The 10,647-nt window shown below is 46.8% G+C and overlaps 1 protein-coding gene across 1 annotated transcript in view; it reads right to left on the reverse strand.

Annotated features, from left to right (window-relative positions):
* Positions 1 to 10,647, reverse strand: part of LOC148144764 (sulfhydryl oxidase 1-like) — a 177,525-nt gene that overhangs the window by 32,465 nt on the left and 134,413 nt on the right. The window lies entirely within an intron of this gene.

Genomic DNA, 10,647 nt, shown 5'->3' on the forward strand with positions numbered 1-10,647 from the left:
GACCAGACACAAAATGGTTAACGACCCTGGGAAGGTGGGAGTAAAATGAGACATCAAGGCATTAACACCGACACACTTCAGTCAAACTCTTCTGCTCCCAGTCAGGGCAAAACATGCTCTGAAAGTCCAGCCTTCACAACCACACTTCTGCTTCCACTGAAGACAATTAGAGTCACACAGCACGGAAACTGACCCTTTGGCCCAACCTGCCCAGATATCCTAAATTAATCTAGTTACGTTTGCCATCACTTGGCACCTATATGGGCCGGGTGCTGGCAGCTGGGACTAAATTGGGTTGGCTATCATGTCAGCAAGGACGGGTTGGACCGAAGGGTCTGTTTCTGTGCTGTACATCTCTGACTCCAGTCGCATTTGCCATCACTTGGCCCTGACCCAACTGAACCCTTCATATTCATATGCCCATCCAGGGGCCTTTTAACTTGTCATCGTATCAGCACCCACCACTTCATCGCTCAAGCGACTTCACGTTGAAAGTGTCTGGTCTGGTGCACCAGATGACATCAGGATAATCTCAGATCATTCCAGATCACATCGATACTCAGTCTGTGGCTTTCCCGATCAGGATGTTGTACGTGATCAAACAGGTCCATGGGTAGACGATCCCCCACCTCTTAGTTCAAGTATCTCTACGAGACCTCCCTTGCTGGAGGTCCCTTGGAGACACTTCAACTGGACTTCATTGAGTTGGAGAAATGAGTTGAGTTGCTATAAATGTGTTTTGCTTATTGTTGATGTCTTTTGTAAGTGGATTGAAACCTTCCCTCCTCTTCATGCTACTGCTGAGACTGTGGTGAAGATTTTGTTGAAGGAAATAATTCCCTGCTTCAGTATACCTGCGTGCATTAGCTCGGTCAATGGACCAACTTTGTAGGTAATATTAACGGAGAACTCTGTTCCCAGCTTTGTATTTGTCAGCAACTGCATGGAGCTTATCCTCAGGCTGCCGGCCTTGTTGAATGTTTTAACCAGACTCAAGACTAAACTTGCCAAATTAATGGCCGAGTCTGGCCTCTCCTGGTTATGCTAATCCCTGTGGCCTTATTCCAGATGCGATCCATATCTGCGGGCAAGACATGACTGTCTCCAGCTGACAGTCTCTCTGGTCACCGCCTCCGTACCCTTGGAACGATTCGGCACCCTTCTCAGTCCACGTCCACCACATGACCGAAGCAATGATTGGTTATGTTTTTGCTCTAACTAATGTTATGCGTGCCTTTCACTCCCAGGAGCGTGCGGCCTACAGCGATGTTCCCTCCCTTTCAGCCTCGTCATGGGTAGAACCTGGTTCGTTGGTGCTCGTCAAGAACTGGACTGGCAAAGGTCTCCAACCTCGTTGATGGCCCCTTCCATGTTTTACTTCCCACCCCTACGGCGGTCACAGTCGCTGGGTGCTCAGCTTGGGTCCAACTGCACCGTTGTAAATTGATTGACCGCACCAATCAAAAGGGGGGAAGAGGAGGAGAGAATCCTGGATCTCAACAAAAGGAGTGGACCCTGTCCAGCTGGGTTTTGAATTTTGCTGTTGTTCTAATGTTAATCTTATTACAGATACTTGAACTAAGAGGAGGGACATTTGGGGATCGCTTATCTCCTCACCTTTCTGATCACGTACAACATCCTGATAGGGAAAGCCACTAACTATGGATGCGACCAGGAATGATCAGAGATTATCCACCACCCGTGCTGAGGAGATGTCGTCCAGTGCACCGGACCAGACGCCCTTGACGTGTGGAACGTGATGAAGATTGATTATTGCAATGGACTCTTACATCAGAAAGACCAGATGGTCCATCTGGACAGCAGAAATCAGTGAGAGTTATCATGTCGTTACCATGTTTTTTTAATTTTACCTGCAGACGCAAGCCTCATGAAGGTAAAAATGATCAACCCTGTTATTATGGTAAATATGCCCAGGAACATTATCCCTTTTTGTAGGACGGGCCGACTCGAGAAAAGGGAAGCCTGATAGGGGAAACTCCTCAATCCACAAACAACTTATTTATACAGGCCCACAGAACGCTCTTCACCCCAGAGGCAGTAGTATGTTACTCCTCTCTATCGGGAGAAGACTTACTTGCCCCGTCCCCAGTCCCCGATTCCAATCTATTCATCAGACTTCCTACTGTCGACCCCGTGAAGAGAAATATCACTTTCCAATACCTCTGGTCTGTGTATACAAACAGCTGGTCTAACACTGGCTGGGGTACAGCAGGCCTTATGCGGCACATGGACCTGGAACGGAACCCTTCCCTTGTGCATTTATAGGCCTTTTCTCTTTTCAGAATCTGATACTGTCACCAAGACCATGTACAATAGAGCTAAGGGAGAGCCCAATGTGAACAGCATTCTGAAGACCATTGTCTCCCATACAGTGCGAGTGCTCGAATCCCTTGGCCCATTTTTACAACGCTCAAGCGACTCCTCTGTGCCACCGTGGACGGCACGGTGGCACGGTGGTTAGCACTGCTGCCTCACAGCGCCAGAGACCCGGGTTCAATTTCCGCCTCAGGCGACTGACTGTGCAAACTCCACACATTCTCCCCGTGTCTGCGTGGGTTTCCTCCGGGTGCTCCGGTTTCCTTCCACGGTCCAAAGAAGTGCAGGTCAGGTGAAGTGGCCATGGTAAATTGCCCATAGTGTTCGGTAAGGGGTAGATGTGTAGGGGTATGGGTGGGTTGCGCTTCGGCAGGGTGGTGTGGACTGATAGGGGAAACTCCTCAATCCACAAACAACGTATTTATACAGGCCCACAGAACGCTATTCACCCCAGAGGCAGTAGTATGTTACTCCTCTCTATCGGGAGATGACTTACTTGCCTGTCCCCAGTCTCCAATTCCAATCTATTCATCACTGTTTCCACACTGTAAGTAATCTAATCTAATCTAATCTAAAACGTCGACCCTTTACTCCTGTAGATCTGACCAGACCCCCTGCTGTAACATTTCAGTAACCTACTTTGACAAACTCTCCCTAATATACACCAAACCAGACTATTATTTCTTAAGGAGAAAGTGAGGTCTGCAGATGCTGGAGATCAGAGCTGGAAATGTGTTGCTGGAAAAGCGCAGCAGGTCAGGCAGCATCCAGGGAACAGGAGAATCGACGTTTCGGGCATTCCTGAAGAAGGGCTTATGCCCGAAACGTCGATTCTCCTGTTCCCTGGATGCTGCCTGACCTGCTGCGCTTTTCCAGCAACACATTTCCAGCTATTATTTCTTAAGGTAAAGGTAAAGCTACCAATTTCCTTGTCCTGGATGGCAAAGATGTTCCTCATAAGGTCACCATCGGAGCCCTTGTTCCCACAACAGTACCTTGTCCTGGCCAGTGGACAAGTCGATAGAACCTCCATCTGAGGAGGATGCAGCGGTCGGTGTCAGCCAACCTTGCTCCAACTGGAAGGATCCCAAGGGACTGGGTCACAATACAGGACACCCAATAGGCTGGTGAATCCAGAGTACCCTGAGGTTGGAAGGATCGGCAGGAGTGACAAGTTAAAAGAACCGCAATTCCCTCTTTTGCGGCCTGACCATTCGCGGAAATCAGACTAAAGAGGCTCTGGAACAGAGTAAACTGGGATTATCAGACCTGTGTCTTTACTCTGTGCAGAATCGGTATGCCTTAGACTATATACTCGCCCGGGAGGGTGAGGTCTGCACCATTGTCCAAGATAAATGCACTATGGGCATTCCCGATCTCACTGGCAATATTCCTCAGATACAAGAAGAGATCCAGGCATTCCTTGACAGAATGACTGAAGGGACCAGTTGGGGAAACTGCAGATTGGGCTCATGGTACAATTGGCTTATCAATTTAGCTATGTTTGTTTGTCGGTATTGGTATTGTTGGGTATTTAATTGCTAGGCTTATGAGGTCCCTTAGTGATATAGATTTGCCCCAGAAGATGCTCCTTTTGCGATCCGATGGCTCACCCACACGTGTCGATGACAATGATAAATATGACCAGATGAGCTGCGAAGATGGTGGTGTTGCTCTACAGGATGTTGATGGCTGGACCACCTTGAAGGGCATTCGTTTGGATTAGCCTTCTCTTTCAGTGATCGCAGTGCAATCAAAGGGAGGAATGAGGGTGTGGGCATCTGGGTGAGAAAGTATATAGTCTTAAAACTTGCCTTTAAACATTCAGACTAAAATGTAATGCTGAATTGTTGAATACATTTACTGCACTAGAAAATAAACAGGCAGGAAGGCTCAGAAAGAGGAGAGAACTTAAAGATAGGGACACCTGGGCTCACCAAGTGATAACAGGATGCTGTGAGGCAATTAAGAACGTTTGTCTCAGCATCGGTGAATCTGAGTGAACAGGACACGAAGTGATAACATTCACAGCCGTTCCCTTGTGAGACCATTTTAGTGCTGAGGCTGTTGAATCCCGTAGAAAATTAACTCTTAGTGCTGATCTGCTATGGATTGAAATGAATTGCATTTTGGGACTTTATGATGATATTGAGTAGCCATTACTGGTTATTAAATACAAACTCTGTAAAAAGAAATATTGATAAAGCTTTACCTTACTTGCTGCAGCCGAAGCTCCAGCGGAGGAAACAGGCCGCGGGCACACTTCCGTCTTCGGGATGGCCACGCCCCCTGGCCCTGGTCCCGCCCCCTCCTCCGCCAAGGCGACGCGTAAGCCCCGCCCCTTCAGAACGCAGATCGTAAACCCCGCCCACCCAGGTGTATTTGGAAGCACTGGCTTCTGCAGCGCTGCTTCTTCTGCCGGTAGGTGTGCTGCAGGATCATAAGACACAGAATTAATACCAAAACATCAGTGTCATGCAACCAATGCAATATTTGGAACAAACCTGGACCGCTGCTTTGCTTTTAGAATGGGTTGCAGGTTTCAGTTCCTCAATATATAAATTCCAGAACTTTAGATCAGATTCCCTCCAGTGTGGAAACAGGCCCTTCGGGCCAACAAATCCACACCGACCCGCCGAAGAGCAAAACACCCAGCCCCATTCCCCGTCACCAAACACTACGGAGCAATTTAGCTTGGCCAATTCACCTTAACCTGCACGTCTTTGAACTATGGGAGGAAACCCACGCAGACGCGGCACGGGGGGGGGGGGGGGGGGGTAGGGAATTGAACCGGGGACTCTGGTGCTGTGAGGCAGCAGTGCTAACCACAAAAAAATGAGGAATAGGGATGCAAGGCAGGATTTCAGGGAGCTAGGGTGGAAGCTGAGGGCTAGAACAAACAGAGTGGTTATCTCTGGTTTGTTGCCTCCTTTCCCAGGTATCTGACCCTTGTCTTTCGTGTCCTCCCGTACCCTTCCTGTTAGCCCTTGACCCCAGTCTCCTTTTTGTTATTTCTTCTACTGCCTCCACCATCATTTTGGCTTTCTGTTTCTGCTTCTCGTCTTCCCTTTTCACATACACTTTCTGTGCCTCACGTAACAGCTCTTCCATCTGTCTTTCACTCCATCCATCTAATTTCTGTAATTTCTTTTGTATGTCCGGCCATGATTTCGTTACAAACTGGACCTTTAAGAGTCCCTGTGCTATCTGATTATCGGGATCCATTCCCAAACACTTCCTTGTGGCCTCCTTGAGCCTTTTAAGAAATGCAGAAGTGGTTCCATCCTTCTCTTGTCGTACTTCAAAGGCCTTAACAAAGTTTTATGATCTTGGTGCCACCTCTTTAATTCCTAATATTCCCATTTCTCATAGATCCCGCATTGACTCCCTATCTTCTCTGTCATTATTTTCCAAATGAGGGTCAACGTTTGGGAATTTCTGTTCTGCTGGGGCCCCTTCTTCCCCAACTGGGTGCCTCTTTTCCAATTCCTATAAAGCTGCTCTCCTAATCATACCTCGTTCTTCCCCTGAAAATAATGTTCCTAAAATTGCCATCAGTTCTCCCCAGGTATATAAATTAGGCCCTAGGAATTGCTCTAATTATTCGGCTCGTCCAACCGGATCCTCTATTAAACTTTTCATTTCCTTTGTAAAGACCCTAACTTCACTGCTCGTTAGGGGAGCGTTTACATATCCGATTGTACCTTCCCCAATCGGAACCTCTCGTAAGGGACATAATTTTACATTTTCCATTATCTCTGCCCCTCCTTTACATGTGGTGGCTCGAGTGACTCTGCCCCCCCCCCCCCCCCCCCCCCAGGTTCTGCATCTTTTAGTTCAGAGTCCGTTCCCATTTCTGTGTCTGGACACGGTTCTACTTCGGGAGCTGTAGGCTCGTTCCGGGGAGTAGTATATGGGAGTAGTATATGGGGGCGGCAAACACATCAACGGATCCCATTGTGGCTTCCCTTGTTCATTCTTTTTCTGTTCTTTCCCTGATTCCTCCCTATTCATGGGACATAATTTTACTCCCGCGCTCCCTATCCAACAAACCGCATAATCGGACTCTTTTTGACTGTACGCTTCTTTCCGATTGACATATATATTAAGATCTTGACACAGCCCATATTTGGGCAAAAAAATACCAGGCGCCTTAATATTTTATCTAGTCCAGACAAAACAACAACAGTTTACCATTGTAGCCTTATCTTTCCCCCACGTCCGGGAGTTGTGTTCCCAATTTCCCAACATTCTCCCCAAAGGACTGTCGGGTGAAATATATTCCCCTTTAACGTTATTTACAGATCGATCGTTACCCAGCCAACTCCCCGTGCCTCCCATTGTTGCTAATTTAATTAATCTTAACGAGGTCCGGTGTCACCTTCTTCCACACCCCCTTCAGGGTCCTAACTAGACACCTTACTCGTCCAATTAATCTGACCAACTATATGCTTTTTGAGACTTCAACTGTTCTCCATAAATCACTTTTATGTAAGGATAAAAGAGATTAGTTAGAAACTGATAGTAAGGCAGTCATGACCTGTAAAAAGAACAGGAGTTAACACTTTATTTCATTATCTGTAAAATCCTTAACGTTAAGAGAAATCATGTTAAAATTTCCATAGTAGAAATCAGATTCAAAACAGTCCCGGATCTCAAGCTCCAGGGAACAAAGCAGAAACATTCAATCACCAACAAACAAATGTGCATTCAAACCAAATCACACCGGGTTAAACTTTCTAGTTGCTGTACAGCTCTTTCTCTCTCTCACACACACACACAGACACCGTGTCTCACAGACACTTTGAGCTTTCCGCAACGACTCCTCTAGCTTTTGAATATTCATCTGGACGTCTGGTCATAAGTTAGTTATGAAGGGCATCCTCAGTAGCCCTTCAACTACTAGCCCTTCTGACACTGGCTGTTTTCCATTGACATATGCTTAATTTTATATATCACCAATTCCCCATACTTTTATATGTCCTGACCACCAAGGCAAGACATAAAAGGTCTCTCTTCTGACCTTGGTCTGTGCACAGAGTTACCTGGTCATTTCGGTGTGCCCCGTCCCGCAGCAATTCTTGCAGTAAATACAGCTGCCCCCGGTCGCCCGGATATATCCTTTAAGACCTTTCCCTACCCGGGTCCTGTGCACAAGAGCTGCTCGACCTAACCCGCCGCGTCTGCCCGCCTTGTTTCCAGGGTCTCCCAGTCCGGATCGTACTCGCCCAAACCGCGAACGACAAGCAAGGGAGTCGGAGATCACCGAAATCGGCGAGGTACACCTCCCCGGTCATCCCAAGAGTGTCGAGCGGTCTGAGTCCTGGATCCCGGAACGAGGCCCCCAATTGTGAGGAACAGAACTCACTCACAAATCAATCAGCCTGAGACAAAGCCTTGGAAACAAGAACAATTTATTACAGTCTTCTAAGTACTGGACGCTTCTGCAATCAAGCAGAAATGCGCGCCAAAACAGAGCATGTTAGCTTTCTTATTCAGTTTACAAATTGCGGAATCACTTTATTGCGGAATCAGTATACTTCAGCTTTTTCTTTTTGTGGTCCACTACAACACTTTAAAGTTATTCCCTAGCTTAAAACTATTTTCTTTAAAAGACCCTCTATATTCATTAAAGTCGTAGCCTTATGTATGCTACATGCTACAAGAATTCCGCTTCCCTTCCCCCTACTACACCCCCTCACCCATCTGCAAAAACAACATTTCTAATCTCCCACAGAAAGAGGGATAGGGATATAAGGCAGGATTTCAGGGAGCTAGGGTGGAAGCTGAGGGCTAGAACAAACAGAGTGGTTATCTCTGGTTTGTTACCCATGCCACGTGATAGCAAGGCAAGGAATAGGGAGATATATCAGCTGAACACATGGCTGCAAGGATGGTGCAGGAGGGAGGGTTTCAGGTTTTTGGATAATTGGGGCTCATTCTGGGGAAGGTGGGACTTGTACAAACAGGACAGTCTTCACTTGAACCAGAGGGGTACTAATATCCTGGGTGGGAAATTTGCTGGTGCTATTCGGGTGGGTTTAAACTAGCTCAGCAGGGGGATGGGAACCGGTGGGTGTAGCTGCAATGCACAGGAGGATGAGAGTAGGAAGGACGGGGACTGGATTTCAGGGTCACAGGAATGTGCTGGTAGACAGTGAAGTGATTTGAAGTGTGTCTCCTTCAATGCCAGAGTATCCGCAATAAGGTCGGTGAGCTTGCAGCACGGATAGGTACCTGGGACTTGGATGTTGTGGCCATTTCGGAGATATGGAGAGAGCAGGGTGAGGAATGGATGTTGCAGGTTCCAGGGTTTTGATCTTTCATTAAGAACAGCCAAGGCGGTAAAAGAGGGAGAGGCGTGGCCTTGTTAGTCAAGGATAATATAACGGTGGCTGACAGAACTTTTGATGAGGACTCATCTACTCAGGTAATGTGGGCTGAGGTTAGAAACAGGAGAGGAGAGGTCACACTGCTTGGAGTTTTTTTATAGGCCTCCGCAGAGATCCAGGGAGGTGGAAGAGGGGATTAGCAAAATTATTCTGGGTAGGAGTGAAAGAAACAGGGTGGTCATTATGGGGGACTTTAACTTCCCCAACATTGACTGGAAATGCTTTCACTCTAGTACTTCGTATGGATCAGTTTTTGTCCAATGTGCGCAGGAGGGCTTTCTGACACAGTATGTCGAAGGCCGACAAGAGGGGAGGTCACTCTGGATCTGGTGCTTGGCAAATGAACCAGGCCAGATGTTTGATTTAGTGGAAGGTGAACACTTTGGAGAGAGTGACCATAATTCAGTTAGGTTTCATTTAGCGATGTAAAGGGATAGGAACATGCCACAGGTCAAGAGTTATCGATGGGGCAAGGGCAATTATAATGCAATTAGGCAAGACTTAGGATGCATAGAATAGGGTAGCAAAATGCAGGGAATGGGAACAATTGAAATGTGGAGCTGGTTTAAGGAACAGATATAGTGTGTCCTTGATAGGTATGTCCTGTCCGGCAGGGAGGAAGTGATAAGGTAATGGGGACCGTGGTTTACAACAGAAATTGCATCTCTTGTTACAAAGAAGAAGGAGGCCTATGTGTTGATGAGGCAAGATGGTTCAGATGAGGCGATGGAGAGTCACAGATTAGCTAGGAAGGATTTCAAGAGAGAGTTAAGAGCAATGAGAGGACATGAGCAGTCCTTAACAAATAGAATAAAGGAGAACCCTAAAGCTTTCGATAGGTACGTGAGGAATAAAAGGATGATTAGGGTAGGAATAGGGCTAATCAAAGACAGAAGTGGGAAGTTGAATGTAGGCCCTGTGGAGATTGGAGAGGTGTTAATGAATATCTCTCATCGGTCTTCACTCAGGAAAAAGAGAATATTGTAGAGGAGAAGAATGAGGTACGAGATATTAGACTCGAAAGGATCAAGGTTAGTTGCACACAGGTGTTATCAATTCTAGGAGTGAAAGTAGACAAGTGCCCTCGGCCAGATGGGATTTATCTGAGGTTTCTCTGGGAAGCGAGGGAGGAGATAGCAGAGCCTTTGGCTTTGATATTTGAGTTGTTATTGTCTACAGGCTTAGTACCAGAGTGGAGGATTGCAAATGTTGTGCCCTTGTTCAAGAAGGGCAGCAGAGATGACCCAGGTAATTATAGACCAGTGAGCCTTACTTCTGTTGAAGGAAAGCTTTTGGAAAGGAATATTAGAGATCGGATTTATAATCATCTAGCAAGCAACAATTTGATTTCAGATAGTCAACATGGTTTCATCAAGGGCAGATCGTGGCTCACAAACCTTATTGAGTTTTTTGAGAAGGTGACCAAGCATGTAGATGAGGATAGGGCAGTTGACGTGGTGTACATGGACCTCCGTAAAGGTTCCACATGGTAGGATGTTGGAGAAAATGCAGAGGCATGGGATTGAGGGTGATTTAGCAGTTTGGATTAGAAACTGGCATTCTGAAAGAAGGCAGCGAGTGGTGGTTTATGGAAAATATTCAGCCTGGAGTCCGGTTACTAGTGGTGTGCCACAAGGATCTGTTTTGGGACTACTGCGGTTTGTCATTTTTAAAATTACTTAGGTGCAGGCAGAGGTGGATGGATTAGCAGAATTGGGCTGAGAGGTGGCAAATGGAGTTCAATGCAGCTAAATGTGAGGTGATTCACTTTGGGAAGAATAACAGGAAGCCAGTGATCTTGGAGTCCATGTGCATAGATCCCTGAAAATTGCCAGTCAGGTGGATAGTGCTGTGAAGAAGGCATACAGTGTGTTAGGTTTCGTTCGTAGAGGGATTGAGTTCCGGGGAACCGCAATAT

Source organism: Chiloscyllium plagiosum, unplaced genomic scaffold (assembly GCF_037043375.1).
Source record: "Chiloscyllium plagiosum isolate Xiang-an unplaced genomic scaffold, Cpla_swu_hap1 HiC_scaffold_27, whole genome shotgun sequence".
NCBI classification, from domain to species: Eukaryota; Metazoa; Chordata; class Chondrichthyes; order Orectolobiformes; family Hemiscylliidae; genus Chiloscyllium; species Chiloscyllium plagiosum.